Below are 12,914 nucleotides of genomic sequence, written 5' to 3'. Positions count from 1 at the left end.
AAGCAGCACACCAGTGCCCTGGTCATACTTCTTCCCACGAACGCGGCAGAATCAAACACCATCTTCAGTAGGATTCAGACTACCTCCCACCTGCACCTCAGCCTACATTCAGTTTGCAAACGTGGGTCAGATGAAGAGAACACGTGAGAAAACACAATGAGAAAGGCCTTACCTAAAGATCAAAATTACTGACTTTCTTCTTAAAGGACCAGCACGTCTACATTTTCCACATGGTAAAAGTGGAGGGCAGGTGTTCCTGCACGTGGAACTGGCCTCTCCCTTCCCCAGCCCCTGCTGCCACATCCCCTCATGGTTATGAGGTCCGTATAGCCTTTGTAGCCATTTGAATGTGCAAGCACTAATTTATATTCTGACCAAAGTACCCTACCAAGGATAGTATGGGAAAAGAATCCAAACCATGTGGATTTCTGGCCTATCTACTTAGGAATGTTTACCTGGACAAATACCAAGGTTAGCTGGTGAGATTCAAGTCTCCTCAAGTGAGTTAATTATGAAATCTGAGGGTTACAAATGAGGAGAGTCAATCTGAGCTTGAATTTCGAAATAAGGAAGATTTTATTTATTTATTTATTTATTATCATCATTATTATTATTTTAATTTAGTACTGTTTGATTGAAGAGTTAGAGAGGTGTTAGTGTTCTCAGTGCGGATGTTGGCGCTTGATCATTCTGGAAGGCATGGCAATATTCTACTGCAGAAGCTCATGGCTGTGTTTGCTTTCCTAGCACGCAAGGTTTTGCCACCTCTGAGGAACCACAGGAAGTTGCCAGTCTCTCCACCATAGTAAGCCTGGGTTCTCAGGTCCCGGCTACCCATTTCTGACCTCTCCTGTTGAAGAAAGGCCACACATTCAATTCAGATTCTCCTATCTAAGGATTTGGGCTTGTCTCACTGCTGGAAGCCCCTTGGCATAGAACAGCTTCACTTCTTGCAGAGGACAAGTCTTTTTATTGGCAAACAAGATGGGCTAGGTATGTCTTTATAGGCCATTCGCTTGAGCATAATTTCACGCGACTCATTTCCCTTTATACGTAAAGACAGTGGCGGCAACAAACAAGGGAAAAATCAAGCCCCCCAAATGTTATTGGAAACTGGTACTTGAGATTGTATAAAATTCTACTGGAGCCAAGGGATTTATCCGGAACGACTGGACATTCTCCCCTTGGATGTCTAAATAGGCCTTGGGATACTGTTTTTGGCCTGCCTTTGAACCCAGTGTAATAAAGAAGGAAATGAAAGCAAAGGTAAACTTAAAGTATTGTTTTACTCTAAATGTTTTCAGTAAAGGGTCTTGTTATCTAATGATTGGTACTGGATGGCTGGTGTAAATCGTGCAGTCTGTTCCTCGCAGCCCTGGCTCATGGAAGCCAAGGCTAAGGAAATCAATTGGAACTAGCAGGTAACAAATGACCAGTCTTAGGCGAACAGAGCAGGTGGAAAATGGAGCCTCCGCACAAGCACATAGAAGACTAGGAAGCAGGGCGGGGTGGCCTTTGTTTTCTTATTCAAAATCCAGGGCACTTAGGCAAAGGAACTAATTAGGGAGACAAGATTGCTTTTACCTGTCCCCATTACAGGTTCCACTCGGGAGCGCCTGCTTTATCTATAGTAAATATTTATGTGATACTTGCAAAAAAAATTACTGCCTTTGAAATATAAATGAAAATAGTATTTATCAATTTGGTGCTCTATCAGCCAGTCAACTGCGATTCAATTCATCCAGGGTTGTGTTTGAATTATATTAAATATAGGATGTATGAACATTTTAATTTTTGATATAACACGGGCTATAGCTTCCAAATTAAGTGGCTAGGACAGGCAAAAGTCTTAAAATGGCTCTGATGAAGGCTCACATTTTATAGCCATATAACATTTCCTGCCAGAGGCACCCAGAATATTGGAAATGAGGTTTTATTGAAAAACAAATTACTTTTGGCTAGTGCTATGGATGGAGATAGCGCAATGCCGGCACCCCTTGCGCTTCTTACTGCTTTAAACTCGTCACTTTCTCCGCTTGTTCAAAGTTTACTTTTTTCTTTCATAATTAACTGCCATTTTGAATTCTGCCCATCACAGTTCTACCTTTATCTTAGAGCTCTGAGCTGTACAAGAGATGGTGGCAGCCTTTCCAACCTGGCTACTTTGGTTCTCAGAATTCTTTGTGTGTGTGTGTGTGTGTGTGTGTGTGTGAGAGAGAGAGAGAGAGAGAGAGAATGTGTGTATGTGCATATGTGTGCATGTGTGTATGTCATTTTTAGATACCACATTTAAAAATTTTGTGTATGTTCATGCACACATACTGAATTAACATTTTCATTGTATATATCCCTTGTACCTTACATAAGAGTGCTTTTCACAAGTGTGTATTATATATTGAACACACCCCTCGTGCCCACTCCTCCCACCTTTGCTCCACACATTAGTGTCCTTTGTCTACCTAGACAGTTTCTCTTCTACTTTCATGCCATCCATATGTCCATATATGACTTTATGTGTCCATATAAAATCTAGGATCCACAAATGGGAGAAAAACATGCAATATTTGTCTTTCTTTGACTGGTTTCATTTGCTTAATACACAATTATTTCTAGTGCTATTAACTTTCCTGCATACATATGACTTCATTTTTCTCAATGGATGAAAAAAGATTCTATTGCATATATATATATATATATATATGTATATATATATATACACACATATATATAAAGTCTATACACATATTTCAAGTATATATGCAATACATAGAATATATATTCTATTACATATATGTTTATACATATATTGCACATATATATACAATATCTAGAATATATATTCTATTGCTTATATATACATTTATATGTATTTTTACCCTTTGCTCTGTATTTGTACACCAATATTGGTTCCACAACTCGGCTGCTGGAACTAGAATGTATCTTATCTGATCTATACAAGAATCCACAAATGTTCAGAAGTGCTAGTGTCCTTGAACATTGTTCAAACCAGTAATGATGCACAGAATCAGAGCCATTAGTGACAGACAGACACACTGTACGTTACTCAACTCAGAACTCAAATATCCAAGTTCCATTAAGCCTGCTTCTTCTTCTCCAGTAACCAGGCTACTGGAGTTGTATGATTTAAGGTTGTCTAGAGCTGAATTTCAAGATATTCCCTCCCCATAAATTTGATGTTTTGACTGATACAAAACATGCTATTCATCCATCATCCTTGCAAAATTCAAACAACAAATATTTGTTGAATGTGTGCTATGTGCCAGGCAGTCTGCTGGCCTCTGGACTTGCGATGAAGGAGAAGATACGCACATTTACCCCAGATTACAGCTCATAGGGAACGCTGTGCTTTCTGATCAGACTGAATTTAGATTACTGTGGCTATTGTTCTAAACTGTAAAATTATTTTAATTGAAAAATCAAATCTCTTTGCATGACCCAGGAAGACAGACTGATGAACAAGTTGGTTGAGAGGAAACTTGACTGAATTGCTCAGGGTTTGGAATCTTAGATCTGGAAGAACAGGAACAACTTGTATACTGCTGGATGCAGTGCTGTATGAGACCAGTGGTCTACATAGTGAGTTCCAGGACAGCCTGAGCTATACAGAGAGAACCTCTCTCTAAACAAAACATAAAAGCGTATGTATACACTGTGGTCTGAGTAAACGTTTGGAATTCTCATTCTGGCTGTTCCTAGGCACTTAAGTCCCTTTTGGCTGGGGACAGGGGTGGTCAGGGTTCTCTGTGGTCTCAGTTTACTGATGGTGCTTTTAGAGGTATCCGAACTTAATTACCCCTCCCTGCCATTCCTGTGACTTTTGCCTGATACAAAAGGTGAACCCTTTGCCTTACTTTTACAGCCACCTCGTGGCCCCTCACACTGTCCTCTTTCTCTAGAGTCTAGACCCCGAGTGCCTTGAGAACAGGGTCTCTCATCTTTATATCTTCATTGTTCTCTTCATCTTGTAAGGTTTCTGATACAGGGTCATCAGGTAGTGGCAGGAGAAAGGGGTAGACCTAGGGCTTCTCCCTTTGATTCTAGCGCCTCGCAATACAAAAGTCTCTACAACTTTTGGTTTGTGTGTCTGGAAATTTATATGCAAGCCTGAAGATGTTTACTTGTAAAAATGCTACAAAAATATATTACAGATCTACAAAGGGCAGCACAGTGGCTATCGCTTTATCAAATTATTCTTCTCCTTGTAAATTAGGTTGTTAGGGCTACTATAACAAAATATCACAAACTGTATGGCTTAAGCAATAAAAATTTATTCTGTGGGGCTAGAGAAATGTCCCAGTAGTTAAGGACACTTACTGTTCTTGCAGAGGCTGTAAGCCTGATACCCAGCACCCAAGTCAGGCAGCCCACAACTATCTGTAACTCCAGTACTGGGGAATCAGACACCTCCTTCTTGATGCACAGGCAGACACACACACACACACACACACACACACACACACACACACACACAGTTAAAAATAAGGTAAAATATTAATAAAGAAATTAATTTTGTTAAAATTGAGATTAGAAGTCCAAGGTCAAGGGACGATCTAGTTTCTTCAAGGTCCCTTTCCTTGGCTTGCAGATGTCGGACATCTAACTGTGTCAATGAGAATTCGAATTCATGTTGTTTGTGCCTTAGTATCTTCTTCCTCATTCTCCTCTTCTTGTTTATGTGGTCTCATTGTATTGCCCAGGCTTGCTTCAGACTCATGATCCTTCTTGTCCCTCTTCAAGGCTGGGATTACAGCTGTGCACCACCATGTCTGGCTGGTAACTTCCTCTTCACATAAAGGGGATACCAGCTCTACTTCAATGACCCTGATGGGACATCACATGCAGAGGCATAGCTACAGAGTTGGATTTCAGAATAGGGATTTTTGAGGAGGCATAGTTCAGCCCATAACAATTTAACTTGGCACTCCAATTTCATTAATTTCTATCTTTGGATACAAATGTAGCTAAATTTGAACACATGTATTTGACAATGTGTTTTAACTGTATAAAAGATACATAACCTGTCTTTGGTGGGGTGCCCTCTGTGCAGAACATTGCTGTGAGTCACGTGTACTTAGACAGATCCTCACCTTTGTACTGAGATCCCCATGAGCTTAATCATGTTAAGTTCATTTTGGTTGCTGCAAAATTGTCTAATTCCAAATGTACAGAATTCCTCTCTACTGTTTTGTACCAGTAATTGGAGCCGTTTCTTTTAAATGGCTAAAGAGGTTTCTTTTAATTTTAAACCAAGACTCAGTTTGTAACACTATACAGGAAATGCCTGACACTACTAGCTACCGAGACTCGGCTAACAGAAGAGAAGACCTTTTACCTCAAACACACACCACTGAAATGGTCAGAATTGGATGAGAAAAACAGAGTAGATCTCTGTGACTATAAGTGGTGATATTTGCATTTACACTTCAGTCTTCATTATGCCTTTATTTTTTCAATCTCTTAAAAGTATATAAATAAAAGTAATAGTATATAAATATCTATTTCTGTGACACATAAGGAAAGTGAATCCTGAGAAGAAATTTAAATCTCCTTCTCGAGAAGGAGATTAGTCGTGGTTTGGTCCATCCCCTGTCCATGTGTGTTTGTGAGTCTGTCGGTCTGTCTGTGTGCATGCACATGTTATCAAAGAAATGTGGCTGTGTAGAGAAGAATGACTCCCTGGTTCTCAGAGTCTCATCTGTAATCTGAAGGCTGATTAACCTCATGGGGTAGTCCCACAGATTTAATTTATGGAGGCCCAGCATCTGACACCTCACAAGAATTCATCATTTTCTTCCTCAGATTCCGTTACTAAACTGAACAGCCCATGACACCAGCATTTCACAGCTTCACGTTGTGGAAGAGGTGATCTTGAGGCTACAGCGCAATCTTCTATGTTCGCAGCTCAATTAATCTCCTATTAACTGTGATTTCATTCCTGGCCCTTTAAGTTCAGTAACTGCTGAGCTCATGACTGCTGTAAACAGGCCCTCAGATGTTTCATGCTATTAGTGCAGAAAAGTGCTCATCGACTTCAAATCAGATGCATTTCCGAAGGCGTGAAACACGTTTCAGCTTGAGCAGGCTGAGAAGGACGGAGGGCAAATGCTAATTTACCACCAGGCTTGGAAGCCCCAGGCCTCTGTACCATGATGCTGCTTCCCAGCCTCCCAGTGAGATGTTCAAGGGCTAGAATTTCCTTCTCTGTGTTTGAATGTCTGACATCTTGAAGACATAATAAAAGTTTTAGCCCAGGCTCTGCCTGGCTTTTACTTTTATATCTAGCTATTTTCCCAAGGGTTTGCCCATTTGGAAAAAAAAATCACAGGAAAATGATGATATTAAAAAATAAAAATAAATTGTTAAATTCTGGTAATAGAAGTTTTACCCACTGGGGTTTTAGAAAAATCTGTGTTGTGAAAGATAGCATGAACAGCTTGAAAATTTAACTTTTGTACTAGCAAAACTATTTTGGCGGAATTTTACCACCATTTTATTAACAATTTAAACAATTCTATCAAACTTTGAACACATTATTGTGATTGAAATTTAAAACCCACCAATGCAAAACATTATCCACATGCTTCCAAGGAGGACAATTTTCAACATTTTAGTTGTTTATCTTTTTTATGTTACTGGATGTGCCTCCTTCACCCTGTCATCTGCTTTGGAAAGCTTCTGTCTCGTCTGTCATCTCCTCTGTCTCTGTCTCTCTCTCACTCTGCTGCTGGTACTTTCTTATAGTTTAGAATATTATCTCTCGACACATGACTTTATTTGGCTCCATTCTGTTTATTTTTCCGAGCTTATATTGTTCAGATTTTTTCTTTTAAAATGTATTTATTTACTCTTTATTCATTCATTCATTCATTCATTCATTATCATTCATTCATGTATTTCATGTGTATGTGTGCAAATATTGAGGATAAACATGCCACAGTACAAGAAGAGGTCAGAGGGCATCTTGAGACAGTTGATTCTCTCCTTATACCTGGGGGTCAGACTGAGGTCACCCTCAGCCTCTGTTACCTGCCAAGCCACCACACTGACCAATTTATCATCATCATCATCATCATCATCATCATCATCATCAATCCTCTGATATTCAGAAGCAATGCCAAAAATGGTTAAGATGGTAGGTTAAATACGCTCTGTCTCTTAGTGTTTCCCCAAGTTGCTGTCCCTTTTCTAAGTCTCATTTGACTTGGTTATGAAGTGAGCATGGTCAGGACTTATTGCATAGGCTGCTCCAAGGCCCGGTTTCAAATTGGGCCCCGAAAGCACAAGGGGTCATGTATCCCAATGCAGGGCTGTGAAAATTTTGGCAACTGAAAGAGGTTTTAGAATGTGCAGTGACCAACCTCATTTGGAAGAGAATGCATAGTGAATATGCTGCGTCTTTGGCAGTTCTCATCTGGTTACAACTCACAACTTGACAGCAGCCTTGGTTTGGAACACGTAACACGTGAGCGCCTTTGTATTCATTGCGCATGCTCTCAGGCCACGCCATGCCACCAGGAGCAGCTCCGCCCGGATTCAGAGGAGAGGTTGTCTGAGTGACGGGTTCTCTACTCCCAAGGAACCTTAATGATTTAATTATAGAAAACAAAGACGTTTAATATGTTTTTACTGTCATATCTTGGCATGTAAGTTTCAGATTAATGTTGCTTTTGATTGGATTGATTTTAACAATAGCTGATTCAGTTGCTGAGTTGAGTCTAATAAAAGAATAATTTCCTGAATTTGGCCTTGAGATTATAACAGAACTTCCAATAATTTCTGAAATGGGCCTAAACATACTTCTGCCATCTTGTACTACATATTTATGCAAAGTGGCATTTTTGGCATTGACAATAATAAAATCAAAATGTTGACCAGCTATGAAAAAATGTTGAAGATGTTCCATCAATTCAATATTTAGCTAAGATTTAAAATGTTACATAAAAGTAAGCAAGTGTATCCTAATAGTATGTGATTTTGCTTTAGTTTTTAATAAGGAATACAATATTTAAAAACTAATTTTGCCAGTTCATATTTGACTCTGTGTCTCTCTGTATTGGGTAGTGTAAGAACATCTTAGATGGAAAGGGGAAATTAATGGAAGATGCTGAAAAAGATGGCACTTAGACACAGTTTATAAAATCTCCAAACAATATCCAACCCATAGTCAATGTCCAGGACACCTGACTTGTAGTAACACATCTGGCACTATCCGGACAGATTTTTGCAGAACAGGTACACATAAAACACAGATCATGTGGATGGCAAGCTGGGTTTAAAGCACAGCTTTGTTTTCTAGCAGACAAAGCACAGAGATGCACATTGCACCTCTCTCTCTGGTCCACCACTCTGGTATCAGTGACGTCATCTCAGGGCTGTGTAGCAAGCCGAAACTGCTGCAGGTTTCCAGAGTACTAGTTTTACTTTGCCAGCTTGTAGATTGCCATTGTTTCTGACTGGTTGTCTGGGGCCCAGGCAGGGCCTGCAGGTGAAGATCGGGTTTTAATTCTCTTCCTTTTTCTCCGTTTAGTGCGGGGTGTCTGGGGCTGGATTTTCTAACTGCTGTTAGGCTGAATGTATGGCCCTGGGTGTTCCCACGATTTTGTAGCTTTTCCTTTTAGTGAATCTGAAACTCTTCCAAAGTCAGGAGGGGGAAAAAGCCCCACAAAAGTAATTCTGAAAGAAACCACTTGTTTGACTGTAATAATCTATAGAAACTGGTTAAAGCATTAAACAAAAAATAAATGAATCCAATAGGAGAGCTATGTAGGAAAGTGCCCTTGGAATGTGTAGGATATTTTCTGGTACAAGGGGGTTTCTGAGTCATGGTTCATTTACAATGTCTGTTTCCTCACTCAGGGAAGGGTTCTAATAGATTCAAGGAGACTCCGAGACTTACAAATGTTTTACTCAAATAAAGGCGGCTCTGTGAGGGAAGAGATTTGTTCTGTTTGTGGAGAAAACTTGCCAGTCATGTCTCACATTGTGTACCCTGCCGAACAACCATCGTCTTTCACACTAGGGTGGTGATGGAGAATCGAGTCTCTGAGGCCCCTGCTCTGAGGGGTCTCGAGCTGTAACCTTTTAGGCTAACTAGAGATGGACGGCCAAACTCAGTCCGGAAGTCTTGGGTGAGTTAGAGAAACTGCTAGTCAGATCAGGAAGATTATGAAAGCCGTCTCGATGTTTTGCTTCCATAAAGTCTGATGCAGGCTTCAGCTGGCGTTTAGCTTCTAAACCAGAGGATCATGGTCCCTGCACGGGAGGAATTTGATGAAACCTCAGCAGTCTTGAAGATGCTTGTCTTAGTTTTCAGGGTCAGACTAAGAAGTGGAGTTCTTGAGTCAGTCCTGCAGGCGGTGGTCCCCAAGAACAGTGGGTTTTTCTTTATTTCAATTGGAATCGCTACAGGGCTGTGGCCAAGATGATGGAATGCCACGGCCTTGGGGGAAACACTAAGCATTTGACAATAAATTTGAGCAGAGGGAGCAGGGTTCATATTTTGGCTTGCTTGAGTTTTAAACTGGATCCCTGGGACCACTGGAAACCAAATAAATATCATCTGCCTATACAAGGAAGCACCACTTTTCCATGAGTATCCTGCCTTGGTTTGGATTCAAGACTAAATAATGTGTCTTTGATCATTGATGATGCATTGATTATCAAACATGGTAAGGGTTCCATATAAGCAACACCATAACAGGCAGGCTGGTGGGGCTTAGGAGAAAGGCACCTTTGAATTTTCCTGGATGGCGCTAGTGAACTGAGACAAGTCATGAGCATCTCTGAATTTCATCTTCCTCATCTGGATGAAGATGGTTTCTATCTGGTGGCCCGGTTTCGTCTCTAAGGTGTTTTAAGGAAACACCTTTTTGGGAACCATGCTCAAAAAATGCCCACTGCTGAAGATCTCTAGAAAGATTATGATCCTACGATAGATCTATGTAATTAGTTTTGAGTTTTCCTTTTTTTTATGTTTGTGTGTATGTGCGCATGTATGTGTACATGTATGAACATGTGCGTGAAAGCTAGCAATCAACATTGGGTATCATCTGCAGTTGCTCTCCATTTTAACTTTTGGGATGGGGTCTCTCACTGACTCTAGAGTCAGCTAGCCTAACTAACTGGCCATCAGCTGTAGCGAACGTCTGGTCCGTCCGGCATAGCACTTGGTTTAGAAGCATCTGATAATGCCTCTGTCCTTTTTACATGGATGCTTGAGCACCAAGTGATTTACCAGCTAAGCCATCTCCCCAAGTCTCTTTTCTAGTACTTCCTCCCCTCCCCTAGAGGAGGATCTGCTCACAGATGCACTAGGTTCTTCAAGGAACCGTGTGCTGTCTCTTCCTCACAGATGATCAGCAAAGTTGAGGTGGAGAAAAGGTGGCAGCTTTAGAGCTTCAAACTTGAGGCAAAGCCTCCTTTCCCTGCAAGCTGAGAGCTTCTGTGGCTTCGGGAAGGAGACCTCCATGTTTCCTTTCCTTCCCTGTAGCCTTCCCTGTGGAGTCTTCTCAGAGGCCATCTTTATCTTTCCTGAATCAATGGCCGTGGAATGATTCCTAGTGAACCTTTTCCCCTCAAACGCAATCCCTGGACCAGGAGTTCCAGAGTGCCTGAGAACAGTTGGGAAATGCAGAATCACAGGCTCCACTTGGAGCTTGAATCAAAACTTGCATATGAATAAGATCTGGGGTGATTTCTGAGATCAGTATAATTTGATAAGCAGACCGACTCATGGTTCCTTCTCAATTCTTTCCTCTGTTTCCACAGCACACATGAAAATAATAACATAAAATATCACAATACTTAGAATTGCTTCTGTGACAATGAGAGCTAACCTATCTCCCCTAAATGTCTTTTTTTTTTTTTTGGTAGCCACTGCTATGTAATCAGAAATGATCTTGAGGTTCGAACTCTGTCTCCACCTTCAGAGTGCTGTGGTGGAAGCACCGTGCTTGGCCTATGTGATTGAGGCTTCATGTGTGCTAGGCAAGCATTCTGCCTACTGACCACCTCTCTAGTCCTCTGTGTTCTTTGTCCTTAATTACACAGTTCTGTGCTGTGTACTTCCAAAAGAGCATGGGTTTCTGTTTATCTACCATTACAGATCTGCGTCGGGGGGAGAAAGTCTTGTCTACCTATTTAGGCTCACACCCCAGTCTCTAAAAGAGCTGCTAACTTGAAAGTTTCTAAGACTCTTTGAGTCTGAACAGTGACATTTCCCATCTCAACACAGAGAGGAATTATAAACATAAATGTGAAAGTAACCAACATTAAATAATAACGCTGTCAGCAATTGGTTTACTAACCAGAAGAAAGGAATATTCTTACTGCTTAGCCTGGGCTTTGAAACAGGGCAAGACAAGTCTAGATTTAGGAAGGCAGGAAGGGATGGAAAGGGAATAAGAAGGACCACAAAAGAAAGTCAGGGAGCAGACACAGTACCACTAAAAACATGCAAGGGAGACGTGACAAGGATTGGGTTTGTTGGTACTGGCCATTGGCCAACAAGCGTAGATTAACTAGCAGACAGTATTCGCAGTGGACCTGCTTGGGAGGATGCAGGAAGGCCCTTGTTGTTGTACAGCTCAGCAACCCTTCTTCCCCAGCAAACAATTCCACAGTCACTGACAATGGTCCAGGACAGCTACATTCTCTCTTGGTTCTGTGTCACAAAGGTGAGTGGAGGAGAGGATATATTTTTACACAGTAAACGATGGGCACTTGAAAGCCACCAGAGCATGACAGTCTTCATCTCCAAGGAGGTAGAAGATTCACGTGGTTCCACCGTCTTGACAGACACAAAGCCTCTTCTTGTTAGGCTGGGCCCCACCTCTGAGAGCTCTCCAAAGACCTTTCCAGCCAGGCTGGGGTTTGTCATGACTTCAGTGACTTCATAGGAGCTGGGGTTACAAGAAAAATACTGTAGGCTGCCGACATTGCCAAATCTGCCTCCTGTATTATTCTATGGAGTGTTGAGAATCTTTGTAGGAGAAAATGCTCTGTGAGATTTTGTTCAGTGGGACCTTTAAGAGACATTCCTTTTTTTTTTTTTTTTTAATTCTAATCATTGAGGTTCAACTACACACACCTATTTTATGTCAGAATTTGTTCTCTTCAGTTAGAGCGTCTTACAGCACAGGAAAACAGATTTAATTTGTGCTTTGACAGTTCTATACATGTATACAATGCATTCTATTTTGCATTCTTTCATTTTTGCACAATGCTTTCTATTTTGCAATCTTTAAATGTTTTTTTTTTAATTTTCTCCCTCTGAAACCAGATCTTCCCCCAGATTTATGACTTTTGGTTTTGTTTCATGATACATTAAGTTTATCCAGGACCATCTTGTGTGAGTTTTGGATAGGAAGCATCCACTGGTACCTAGTGGGATCCCTGGTGGGTCTACAATTAAAGGCAATGACTGTGCCCTCCTTGAACCCATTACTAGCAAATAGTTTGTGAAGGAAAGGCAGGGCCCTGGGCGCTCCTCCTCTGTCAGTGCCTGACCTTGGGACCCATTGTTGTACAGAACAGTGTAGGCCACCCACAGCTGCTGTGGACTTGTATCTGGAATGGCTATGAGCTGGCTAGAAGATGGCATTTTACAACCCTTTTCTAACTTTATGGTTCTTATATTTTCCCCCACCTCCTCTTGTCTGATGATGTCCTCTGACCCTTCAAGAGGATGCCGTGGGTATCTTGTCAGAGGCTGAGTGCTTCACCCTCGCCTTTTCTAGGTGAGGGTGCATTTGCCACCATTCATTGGAAAGGGTTGGTTCTCTGATTAAAGCGGATAATGGGCATTGTCTATATTTGTATCACATTTAACAAGGTTAAATCCCATAATCTTAGGTTGCAATGTCTTGTTCTTAGAAATGTATAGCTTTGTAAGG

General features: G+C 41.1%; 1 protein-coding gene across 4 annotated transcripts in view; it reads left to right on the top strand.

Annotated features, from left to right (window-relative positions):
- Mecom (MDS1 and EVI1 complex locus) overlaps positions 1 to 12,914 on the top strand; it is a 564,089-nt gene that overhangs the window by 231,671 nt on the left and 319,504 nt on the right. The window lies entirely within an intron of this gene.

The sequence above is a fragment of the Apodemus sylvaticus genome, chromosome 4 (genome assembly GCF_947179515.1).
Source record: "Apodemus sylvaticus chromosome 4, mApoSyl1.1, whole genome shotgun sequence".
NCBI lineage: Eukaryota > Metazoa > Chordata > Mammalia > Rodentia > Muridae > Apodemus > Apodemus sylvaticus.
The sequence above is the reverse complement of the archived record's forward strand: the minus strand, read 5'-3'. Positions and strand labels throughout refer to the sequence as shown.